Genomic DNA, 13,113 nt, shown 5'->3' with positions numbered 1-13,113 from the left:
TGTATCGAATATGTGAGTTGGGATATCTGGAGTGGAAATTCTTCACCTTTTCCAACTAAAGTTGTTCCACTTCAGGTGAAATCCTACCTGTCTTTGTAGCCATGAAGAAGGTTAGGTCCTGAGTGCCCTTTCCACTGGTTTTGCTATGCAGTGTGGGACCTACTATTATTATGTAATTGTAAAGATTGCTTCTCCCTACTTTTGAGATTTGTGTGTGTCTACACTTTTAAACAGAGAAGTGTATGATTTTGTGTATGTTTTGATTTTGTGTATGTTACTTCATAAGTTTTTATGTTGTTTCATAATTCTATCATATGAACATTAATACAATTGAGGAACTAATGCCATAACATAGTTCATTAAGTGTTGGAAAGGTTATATTCAGTGCCTAGACCCTCACCTCAAACTATTACAACAATGTTGATACTTTTTTTCCTAAGTAGCTTGTGGTTCTGGGGTTTTGGTTTGAATATTTTTGGTAATCTGCTGAAGAAAACAACAGGCATAGAAATTTTCAGTTACCTGATCAACGTATTGACAATTGAATGCAACATATTATAACAAAGCATTGTGCAACTTTGACTTCAAGAATCACTACTTCATATAAAAAAAGTTATGTATAGACTTACATTGTGTCTTCTAACTTTAGATTTGAAACTGCCTTATAGTAGAGAAATATCAGAAACACTGGTTTTCCTTCAGCTAGAAAAATTGTCAAAGGCAGGACAGACTTGGCTACCATACAAATTCCAATTCAAGATATAACCTCAGAAAAAGATTGCTAATTACTGGGATCCTGCTCCCACTCTCGGGATGGGAATCATGGCAGGTATGAGCATCCCCTCTGAAGCAGTTGTAATGACTGGAAACAAATGTGGGTTCTTAGACACACACAAGCAGAACTTCATACCTTACAGACACATCTGTAAGTGCCTGGTGACTGAACAGGAGACTAGCATTTCTTCTTCCCATGGTATGGGAAAAAGAAAGAATCACTCTTTAATTTTTGTGAGTTTCTCTGTCTTGAAAAGTGAAAGAGATGGATTATAGAAAGTTGTGTTTAGCAAGCAGTTTTGTGAATAGCAAGCAGTGTGTACAATCCTAACTGTTCATGAACTTATCACAGCTCAAAAAGCATGTCTGACGGTCGTAGAAGACCATGTAAATATATTGCTGTATGTTAGAAACTGCATTACTGATGCAGGCTCATGGAAGGAATTTTTTGGAACAGAAATTTTACCATGGCAGTGGAATTCTTACAGTTATGCCCTCAGGATTGTGTAGCCCCAGACTGCTGTCCACCGCTGTGAGGGCAGCTATCAAAGCAATTTGACTGAACTGTACTCACAACATTAGAAAAGACACAGGCTTAAAACCAGGAGTCTCTCACTCAGCATGCGCAAGGATTTCTGCTATTAAAATGCATGAGTACAAGACACTGAAAGTCTCACTTCACCTATGTGCTTGCTATTGAGCTGCACCAAACTTGTGGTTGAGAATCAGCATGGTGCAGAGCTGCCTATAAGCCTGTAGGTACCCTCATGAGCTGCTTTTCAGTAGAGAGAGCTGTGCAGTTATGTTGAAAGTAAGGTTGTCTTGTTTGACTGTTGCTCATTACTGACATGAAATGCAATTAGGCTGTGCATTTGCTCATTGGTATCAAGACGACAGTGTCAATTGGCCTCCAACCTACCTGTTTGTCTCTGAACTGTCCCCCAAAGTCACTGCATGATGTTGTCTTCTTGCCCCTAGGTCAGCAGAAAGCTGAACATTGTCACAGCCTGAACAAAAACACCCACCACTTTGCCCAGCTTCCCACACTCCGGAAAATGCTGGTGGTGGAAGGGTTAAGAGCCTCTCTGATAACAGGCAGATTGTGTTGAATTCTTCAGTACCACCATTGTGAGATATATAAAAGTGTTTTTCAAGATTACATATCTCCATAGGTTATACTGTCATTATAAGGAACTGCATTTACACAGTAGGGAATTTAAGTTGGAAATGTGACACTCCTAGCAAAAATGTGAACTGGAACAAAAATTACCCAGGGAAGAAGCACCTTAAACCTTTCATTTCAAAGAATCTGCGCTAAGCCTGAAGAGAGCAAATAATGAGCGATGAAAGGCGTCTTTGTTATGCCGTGATTTCAAGGCACTGCCAAAATGTCAAACAATCCATTTAATCAATCAGAAAATTAAAGAATGTGATAGATTCCCAAGGTAGCTTGATGTTTTAGCTCTGCCAAGTAATTCAGCTACTGCATAAAGCTTATGTCACAATAGCAATTACTTAATAAGGCATTTTTGTCTAACCATGTTGATGTAAAAATACAGTTTAGTTTTCAAATTATTTGCAGCTGTGTTCCTACTTGGATCAAGCATGCGATACCTCCAATGTTTACACTTGGTGCTTCAAGCATGATTTAATTCAATTTTTATCACAATATATCCTTCAAAAATTTCCTATTATCTCAAAACAGAAAGAAATTTATTTCTTAAAATAGGCATTCATGAGGTCACGTAAGAAAAAGGAGACACTGTCTGTTGTTTCACATACAAAACCCATTACACACTTCAGACACCACTGGCAGAACTCCTGTGATTTCAAATACATATTCTTTTTGATGCTTACATTTCAAATTTGGTTATTTATTTCAGGCCAAAAATAAGCAATCATGGGAATCCTGGATTAATATACATTAAATTTTGGGAACGTGAAACAGTCTAAACTGAACATTTTTTATATTATAGGTAATTTATTTTCTATTTCTCTCAAAGGAAAAATTTGATAGGCTTGTTACAAGTGTAGATTTTCGTTTCTTCTATCAAGCCAAATAAAATTAAAGGTCCATTTTGTTAATGTGAAATTAAATGCAAAAGTTTTAAGGTAAAAAGTTCAATGAGGACTTAAATACGTTGTTACTTTAGAAAACTTGAGTATACTAATATTGTCTGCCAAAATAATAATCCTCAATAAAAATTAATTAAAATTTCAGTTTATTTATGAAAATAAAAAGGCCTTAAATGTAATGCCTTAATTTAAAATCAAATTGTTTGAGATATGGTTTTATTATCTACACTTTTGCACATTCCAAAAATTTCTTATGAGCTCTACCTTGTGTCAGTGGCAAGAAATACATCCTACGTCTACCTGCAACTATTTGGACAGTATCTGTTTTTCTTTTTTATCTTTTAAAATTTGAAATGCTGACATGAAATAATCATAAACTCTGCCAAATATATACCTACACTCCAGTTTTCGAAGAAAAAAAGCATTCAGCACAGCAAACAAAGCCTGACCTGCGCTCCTGACAGCAGGTGGTGAATGTCTTTGTGATCCTGGAGCCTATTAGTATGATCTCCTTCAGTGGCCGGATGAATAGGGACCTTCCTTTCAGAAGCCACAGTGAGTTTCACAAAAGCTTCTCTGCAGAGGAGGGCTGGAATGAATCCAGTCATGCAGCTTTTACTAACCCCCTGATCCTTTCTTTGGCTCCCCATCTCCACTGCCTACCTACCTCTCCCTGTCCCTCTACATTTTGTTTCCTGGTCTGGTCTTATTGCCAATGGAAAAAGACTACAATGAAGACAGCAAAAATATCCCGCAGAAATTTATTGAAATGGACCATAAGTGGGGAGCTCCTCAGCACAACCAGACCTGCACTCACAGAAAATTCAGCAGAAGAGTGCAAGTACTTTGGCCAGAGATGAAGCACCAAATTTGTATCACCTCTGAATACTGTCAGTCTCCAGATTTTATCAGACCTGGGCATCCCCACATACCTCCTCTAACAATTTTCAGATGCACAAGTGCTTCCAGGGCTGAAGTACCAAGGACACACCCTCCCCATTGTATTTTCTTGTGGAGGTAGGAAAAACTACCATAAACACTGGGAAGCATAAGTGAAATAGCCATAAAAACCCTATTTGTCCCAAATAGGGATCAAACATTTTTTCTGTAATGATTCATGGAATTTCCCTACTTGCTGATGCTCTAAAAGTAACCAAGTTAGCTCATTCAAAACAACACATAAGATTGACCAAATCTATTGAAAAATTAGGTCAAGCCAAAGTGTTTCATTTCAAAGATGAAAAAAAATCCTCTCAAAACATTTAGCTGCCCAAGTAGCTAATTAGGAACAGGTGACACTCAAGCTGTTTGCATTACCCAAGAAATACTTAAGAAATCCTGCGTGGCTCTGGAATTACCAAGATGCTGCTTCTCCTGAGAGCTGGTATGTCCACTGCCTCAGACAGTATTTTGGAGGTATAAGTAGAACATTTTCTTGCTCTTGACTAAGGCTGTTAATTTACTAAGAACACACGTAATATGTACATTTACAATACATTTAACAAAGAGGCAACTTTAACATTTCTTTGTGACAAGACCTTGCTTTTTTCTGACAACCGACTACATTTTAAACACATACACTTTTTACTCAATTTGACACTGACAAGAAAAATACTCTCTTTGCCATCATGGCAAGGTATCACTTTAAACCTGATTTTCAAGGTCTTACAATGTATAATTCAAAGAAGTATATCTGAATATATAATGTTTCAGGATATATAAGAAAGCATATTTCTTGCTCAGGAAAAAAAAATTAGATCAGCTCCACCCTGGAGGCAGAGGGAAAGTAAAATAATTAGGATATAAATACTAAGATTTTTTCAGATAAGAATAGACTAAAGAAGGTTATCTACAACATCTACAGATTAACTACTACTAGAAAGAAAATATAATCCCAAAGTAATACTCTCTCCTTCACTAACACCTTAAGGTGTGACCACTCCAGGAGAGGTCATTGCTCATTAACTCCAGGGTTGAACACTCATGGGCACTTGGAGCTGCTTCTGAAGCAGTCAGCAGAGTTAAATCTGCAAACATGTCATGAAGAAAGTTATTGAAGCACATTTAGGCCACTCTAGTGCCTAGTTTCCAAGGATGAATTCACCTCTGGTGTTATTTCAGAGTGCTGTAACTTTTGACTCTTGAAATAATTTGGAAACAAAATACAGTACTGAAAACATACTCTACAGGTGGGATTGCAGACTACTTAAGTATAGTTTGCACACCCATTTCCTGTGGAATGGCAAAAGGCTGTTCAACAAGGTGTCAAAATATAGGGTGCATGGTAGATATTCAATTTATAGTGGATAATCTCTAGAAAGTGAGGTGGAAAAATATATATTAAAGAGGGATTTGAAGCAGCAAACATGAATTAAATTTACCAACAGAATAGTTTTATTGCAATTCGTCATTAAACTGGTAGAAATGGAGAAAAAGAGTACAGGAGCCCATGTTTAAAGGACTTTGTCTAAGGTCTCTGAAAAGTCATAACCAAAGTAGGTATTGAAAAGATGAAGACAATTTTTATCCTAGTCAAATACAAAGTTGAAAAATAAACACAATTTTATTCTCTTGGCTGTATACCCTGGATACTATTGGAAAAAATTTTGTTAACACATGATAAAATAGTTTTTCTTTTAATAGGAGTCTGAAGATAATGTCTTCTATACGGTTTTATACTTTTCTTTCACATGGCACCTTTGAAGAAAACCTGTGTCTACACTTTTTAAGCCCAAGTAAGACTGAAATAATTGCCACACAACATCTGGGAATTTCATCATGGTTAATTTCTCCATGTGCTCTTTGATTTAAAGAAGAAATTAAAGTCTATAATAAAATGGGGAATATACATCCTGCCTAATTATTGCTGGGGTTTTTCACCAGAAGATGACCTTAGTTACAATAAAGTCAGTATTTTTATCAGAGGGAAAAAAAAAATCACATCTAAGAGAAATAATAAAGGAGTCAAAGTACCAAAAAATCAATAATGTTTTATTAACATATGCTTCAGAGAAATATTACAACAGAAAAATTGGAAATAGTTGCATCAGAATAAATAACATTCCGCAAAACATTCTCAAAGGAAATTGGTATACAAAAGCAAAGGAGACGGAGCAGTAAGGCAATATGTGGAATAGCAGCACTGTAAGGAATTTGTCAGAAATTGTTTTCTGAGCCCAACACTGTCAGCCTTCATCCCAGTTCCAGAGAGGAAAAGAACAAGCACTTTCAGAAAGACATGCAAGCAGTGAAAAGAATTGTTTTTTAATCCCTGGTTACATCTCAGATTTGCTCTTAAACATGGAAATAAAGAATCTGGACCAGTTGCTAACAGGGTAGACCTTGCTTTATTTCCTTCCTTATTTCTAGGCACTTAGAAATTCATTGGCATTTCTTTGTATTCATTTTGGCATGTGTTTATTAGCTATATTAAATTCTTAGCTAAGGGTTTCATATACAGTGTTATCTTTGGCAGAAAATGAAAGATGTATGAACAATTTAAATACTGAACACTGATGTAAAGATGGATCATCTTGTTACAAACTGATTTCCTCTCATCAAATTGCATGGGTGAAGGATGAAGAAACAAAATGCAAAAACATGGTAGTCAAAGTGATGACACACTAAACCATCTTCCAATCATTCTCCATAACTCTACAACTACAGCATGCTATTCTGATGGCCCCATCTGAGTTGATGATTTTTCACAATGTATTTCATGGCTTCCATCCCTACATGAGACTTTATTACTATCACATAGGAATAAAAAGCCATAAAACACTAGAGTGAATTTATCTTGATCAGATGCAATACTTATTTTCTTCACATGATTTCATCACCATTCCAAAACTAACCAATGATTTCATGCTACAATACTGAACATTTTAAACTACATTTCAATGACAAGAAAGACACTGAAATGGTTACATCACAAATTAACAAAGCTTTAGCCTTTAAACACATTCCTGCCTACAAGAATCAGGAAACAATCACAAGACACAACCATTTAATTCACTGATAAAAGACAGGACGCCACAGAAAAATATCACTTCCACATACATCTTTCAAGACATAAGGAAAGACGAGAGACACAAAAGAAACTGGTATAGATAAACGCTATGAAAGCACCACTACCAGCATCTTTTTCCTAATTTTCCTTAGTAACTTCCTGGCAGGCATTACAAAAAAATCGGACTCCAACACTAAGACATCTTTAAGACATCTGAGCTTAACTGCAGAAGCAGAACAAGATTCCCTACTTATGACACTGAAACAGCTACTGTCACAGAGCTCCTGTCAAATATGACCCTCTCATCCCTAGGACTTTACCTTCTTGGCTATGACAAATTTACTATAACACCAAAGTCCATGTTTCTCCTGATGAAAGACCAAATGAGACAAATTATAAAATATCCTTATTTTCTAACCCAGACTATAATACTGAGGTCCTGGTCTGAACACAGTTATTTATTAGTGTAATTACTATTCATCTTCTTATTACTACTAATTGGCCAAGTAGAAACACAAGTCTCTAGGGTCATTGAAAAGTCAATACAATAATTTAACTGCCATTTGAAAATAATTTTGCTTGTGCACTTGCAAGCAAACTAGGCTACATCAGAAATGTCTCAAGCTAAAATCTATGCTTTACCAAAAATATTCTACATCTTCCCAGCCATGTAGACCCACTGGCATGAAACCAATATTAATTCTGGTCTAGTGTTGACACTAGAACTCAAAATTAACTTGGGTTTGATTTATATACTGCTATCCTTTCTTGCCTACCAAATCCTACTTCTTGCAAAATATAATGTTGATAGCATAGAAAAGAGTGAGAAATCATTAAATGAAAGGAAGTGCATAAATAAATTCAATTATCATGCATAAAACATGCAAATGACTTAAAGACTGCATATGAAACTCTAGTTTATTTTCATTAATCTCAAATTGCACTTTTGAGGGAGAAAGAGACACTAATCTGATCCAGATTAATGCACTCCCAAACCTTCCCATTTGTTTTTAGGTGAGGGTTAAAACAGACATATTAAAATAAACACAGCTGTTCACCTCCCTCAACCCTGTTTCATTTGTGGAAGAAAGTGAAAAGTAAAAATTATATCATAGGCTCGAGAATCTGGGTTTTTCCTGAACTCCTCAGGATGGCCACTTTTCCACTGTCACTCTTTTTTTTTTTTTTTTTTTTTTTTTTTTTTTTTTTTTTTTCTTCTTTATTGTTTTTTATTGTAATGGAAGACAACTTTGTCTGCAAACTAGTCCAAACCCAAGCTCGACACAGAGAGCAGGGTGGGAAGTGTTTGGGCTTGCCTAAATCATCCCCTTCTCTTCTCCCTTCCCTATCCTGAATCATGATTAAGATGGATGATTTTAAACCGTGTGCAGTCACTCCCTAAAGGGGCTCCATCCAAAGCTGGCACATTGCTGCTTCATTGTGTGGGAAAAGGGGATTCACAAGTGGGCTTATGTGGCCTGGCTTTGCTCCCCCAGCCAGTAGGAGCACAATACGGAATAGGGCCAAATGCCTTTAACCTGCCACCTGCTCCTGGTTTCACTGCCCAGGGATTCCCCCTCAGTTTCTGCCCAATCATCTGGCTCTACAAATAGCAATCCCCCAGCCTCCCCTCACTTCTGCTGGAGCTGGGTGCTGGTCCCTGTCACTTACCCTTGCCTAGGGAGCACCCAGGGACAAGCCACTGAGGACGAGACACCCGCAGCACTGAACAAAGGGGAGGGGAATTCCTGGGGCTGATCCTGCCCCAGGAGAAAGGCAAGCACATGGAAGAAAAATGCCCAGAAAGAAAAAAGAATGGAAGGTCCCATTCGCATCTACTGGGAGAGGAAGGTTAAGTAAAGCAAACAAAAAAGGTCACCAAACTAATTTCGTACTGAAACCAATGAATTTAGATTAGAGGCCCAAAGGGGAAAGGTTAGGATGTTATCAGTGACATAATTTCTCTTCCCTTTTGTTAAAATGATTGGATATTAAACCCCTCCAACACAATGGGATACACTTTCTGCAGGGTGGAGGGAAGATTCAAAATCTTGCATTTCTTTGATTATTTTTTACATATATTATCCTCCTGAACTACAGACATTACACCATGAAAGCACAAAAACACATACATGTAGACTCAAACATATATTCACACATATGGTTTCAGACACAGACCGACTTCTGCTGACAGCCTGATTCAAGAGAGCTTTTTATTAGAATTATTTTCTGCATGTTTGCAGATGCTAAATTAGTTGCAATAAATAACAACAATAAGGCTGAAATCTGTCAACATCTTGACAAATATACAGAGAGCTATTTAGTATACACTTATAATATTCATTGCTCCTAAAAGAGAAAATGATCATACAGTAACCAAACCCTAAGTAAGAGCTAAAGATATTCACCTCATGAAGCCATTTCTCAACTAGCCCCTTGGCACTTGCTGGAATTATTCGCAGCACGAGCTCTACTTTTTCATTTTCTGCTGACTCCATGTGGGTAATTTCTCTCTTGTGATTAAAAGTGAGCTTGTCAATTCCTTCAAAGCATTTCCTTAGGTTGGAGGTGGAGTGGATCCTTTGTCTCAAAAAGGATTCCTAATAGATCATTGCTGCATCTAGGGGAAAAAACCTGAAAAATGATAATAAATGAACTTTAGAGGTATTTATATAAACATATTTTACACCAACACCAACAGCAGACAGATGAAATGGACTGTTTACCTTGAAAAGAATAGTCTTTTCTTCACCAGATAATCATTCAAGGCCTTCCTGAATGTCATCCAAAAGCGATTCTGCCTCCTTCAACTTATCCAGCATCTGGGGCTGCGAGATAACCCTTGTGGCATTGGTCTCCTTCACTGACTCCCTCGTTATTAGCCTCCTGGTGGGTGAGATAGAATACAGTGAATGTAATAACCATACTTCACACAACAGGCTCTCTCTCTCTTTTAAATTGAAAATCCCCTTATTACAAAACAAGGGGTGTTCTTTTTCTTCTACCTTTAAGTAGGACTGCCACATTCATTGCTTTTTACAAAAACGCAGCTGCTTTTTAAGCTACAGATAAATAGAATCTGCTAGGCAGTAATTCTGCTCAGTCTGAATGTATTATTTTCTAAGTCACTTTGGTGAGGCACTTTTTATTATGAACTGGAATGAGCAGGGAAAGTCCTTTTCTCGACTAATTATGACTATGCCTTGTTCTATACTATTAACTTACAGTGCCAGATTGGTCAGCTTTTTTTTTCCTTCCTTCAACCAATTCAACAAATTACCATGCTTTTTCTGGGAAATTAGAGAGTTAATTATTAAGACTTTATGAACTAATGATGAAAATATAAATAACACTGAACAGTGTATCAATAACATTCAATCCCTTTGATATGCATTATGCAATCTCCTATTTTAACATCACTGATGCATGGACAGGAGTTACTTTGACACAATCTACAGTATTTTCTTCTCAAAAAGATTTATTCAACTAGGTATTTTCTAATTGAGGAAAAAGCAAAGCTGAAACACCATTTTTCATATACCTATCCCCTAGCATACTATTATTGTATTCCCTATTTATGAAAATCAAGAAAGACAGAATAGAAAGGAAAGCTATAAAGACATTAAACCAGGAAAACATCGGGACATCTGTTTCCCACTACAAGACATAATGTTGTATGTTTGATTTGAAAGACACTTGTGGTTTGTTTGTTTGTTTTTAATTAGCTACTTTAAGGAATGGCTTAGTTTGCAAAGAGGATTTCAATATTCCCCAATAAAAATAAAAACTAGAATATCATTCTGAGGTGTTGAGGCCTTCAGTGATCCATAATGCCTGGCTTTGACCAGGTAAGTAAAACATAAAGTAAAACATAGCTACATTCCAAGTGGAAAACAACACCTTTAGCTTCATGGTTGTCCACACAGACACACCAAGCAATGAAATGTAAGCATTTGGGTATCACAACATAGATCCTTTTATGTAGTATATACTGCGCTGAATGGAATTCAAATAAATAAATAATAAAAATATTTCCTTCTTAAAAATTAATTTTCAATACTTTTGAGTTGAAAACCATCAGTATGGTAGAAAAACCTGTCAGCAGAACTGCTGCTACCCAGCATTCAGGTTTGCAAATTAGAAAGAATTCTGGAAATAAGAACTTGTTCAGTGAAAGAAAATTCACATCGTCGCATTCCTATCTATTTCTGTCTGAAATATTATGGGGGATATTTATTGTATATTTTTCGAACACCTACTGTAAAAGAAAAATATATATAGATATAACAACAGTGACATTGCTTTAAGAAGCTAAAACCTGCTTCTCCCATGAGGTATTTCTCAGACCTCTGATACTCAGTAAATTATGGACCCTTTTGGGTTGCTTGTCTCCATATCTAGAGACCAACCTATGAATCCTGGAGTATCAGGAGAAGCCTAAATAATGTTGACTGAAAAACAGTTGGTTCTACTAAAAAAACTCTACATGTATCATGATCGCATTCACATCAAGATGTGAAAGTAAATGAACACATCCCCACAAACATTTATTTAACTTTATTTTAGTACCAAGCTGAGTGTTCATGTACACTCTAATATGTCCCTCCATATTATCTCTGAAACAAGGACATGATCTAGCATATTGCAAATTTAGGTATGTTATCTTTTGCACTAAACTAATAAAAGAATTTTGAAATGCTTTTCCTGCTTGAATAAAAATATAACTGGATCTGTCAATTTAGCAACATTTATTTTCAGGAAGTGACAGTAAGGACCCTAAAAAAATACCTGTGAATGTAAGAAGCCTTGCCATTGTAGGGTACTGTTTCTCCTAAATTAATTTCAGAATTAAAGATATCCTCAGTAATTTTGTTGAGAATGCCATTCTTTCAGGCATGAAAGACCTTCAGATTACTGATTATCCCACTTTCAACATGGCTAGTATCAACGGAGCACAATATATTTTGATTAAAAATGAACCTATTTAATTTTAGCTGAATCAATTAAACACAGTGAAATAGTCAAATTCCACCCTGTGCTCATCCTCTGCTGAGCACTCCCTGAGAGCTTTTCACAATAGCCAGGGTTATGGTACAGAGTGATTGAGTGACTTGACAAACATTACCGCCCTAGTAAAGGCCCATGTACGTACAGGGGCAAGATCTAGAAACTCCCAATTTTGTACTTTACCCATGTGACCATGTTTCCCCTCACTTCAGAAGAGAAAATCAAAATGAAGAAGAAATCAGAAAAAAAAAAAAAAAAAGAAAAAAAAGAAAAACACCCCAAACCTCCTATCTTTACCAAACCATTTTGCAGCTACTCCTTTCCCTTGCAACTCTATTAAGATAGCTAATATGGAAGACATATGTCTTTCAATGTATTATTTGCATGATTAAAAGCAAGTGTTTTACAGGTTCTTTTAGATATGCATGCATTATGAATATTCTGCAGATCATTCATTAGCAGATCACATATATATCTAAACACTGACTCAGTATTTCAGGGAAGAGACAGCAGTAAAGCCCGGGTTTTCTATAAATTTAAAAATAATTTAAGAAATATTTTGCTAAAAATGTTCTTTACCTGTTTCTAGTTTTACTTCATGGGGTACAATGAGAAACAAGACATGCAGAAATGGTTGTTTGTCTTTGTCATTTGAATGCTAACTTACTGAGAGGCTGTGTCTCTATTGTTTCCAAACTCATATCATAAAAACTAATTAGAAATCAATTTAAGACAATGAACTTTAAACTTTACTTTCCCCTCATTATTCTAAAGTGGCACAGCTAAGTTGGAAAAGTTTTAAATAATGGAAGTCAGTGAAGCCTAAATCACACACAATGGTGAAAGCTGAGATGCGAGATGGAGATGAAATCTAAAAGCTAATTAAATTCAACAAGAGCCTCTCAAAGGCAACATACCAGCTTAGCCTCCCATGCTAACATTTCGTTTTGAAGGGTGCAGTAAATGGAGGGCCTTTCATGGCTGCAGTTTTCACAATATGATCCACCAGCTAAACCTGAGAGGGGAGAGAAAAAAAAGATTAGATGCATGGATTACTGTACTGAATAGATGCCAAGGCCAAGATAAAAAGAATAGATAACTTAGGGCTTCTGAGGAGCTAAATTTGAAGCCGACCAGCAAAACGGATTGAACTTTATTACCTCTAGTCACTGAGAAATTCCCTAGACAGTTGGATGTAATTTGAAAAGGTCAGAAAAAAAAATTTCCTTCACAGTATTATTGCTTCA

General features: G+C 36.3%; 1 long non-coding RNA gene across 1 annotated transcript; it reads right to left on the bottom strand.

The window, feature by feature from the left end:
* Positions 1-5,820: 5,820 nt before the first annotated feature.
* On the bottom strand, positions 5,821-12,860 carry LOC128788298 (uncharacterized). The gene is made up of 3 exons (XR_008431017.1): positions 12,784-12,860; positions 9,586-9,745; positions 5,821-9,493 (listed from the first exon to the last, which is right to left on the bottom strand). It is a non-coding gene; the product is annotated as an uncharacterized LOC128788298 (long non-coding RNA).
* Between the last annotated feature and the right edge of the window lie 253 nt (positions 12,861-13,113).

Source organism: Vidua chalybeata, chromosome 5 (assembly GCF_026979565.1).
Source record: "Vidua chalybeata isolate OUT-0048 chromosome 5, bVidCha1 merged haplotype, whole genome shotgun sequence".
Lineage (NCBI taxonomy): Eukaryota > Metazoa > Chordata > Aves > Passeriformes > Viduidae > Vidua > Vidua chalybeata.
This window is presented reverse-complemented; position numbering and strand designations above follow the sequence as displayed.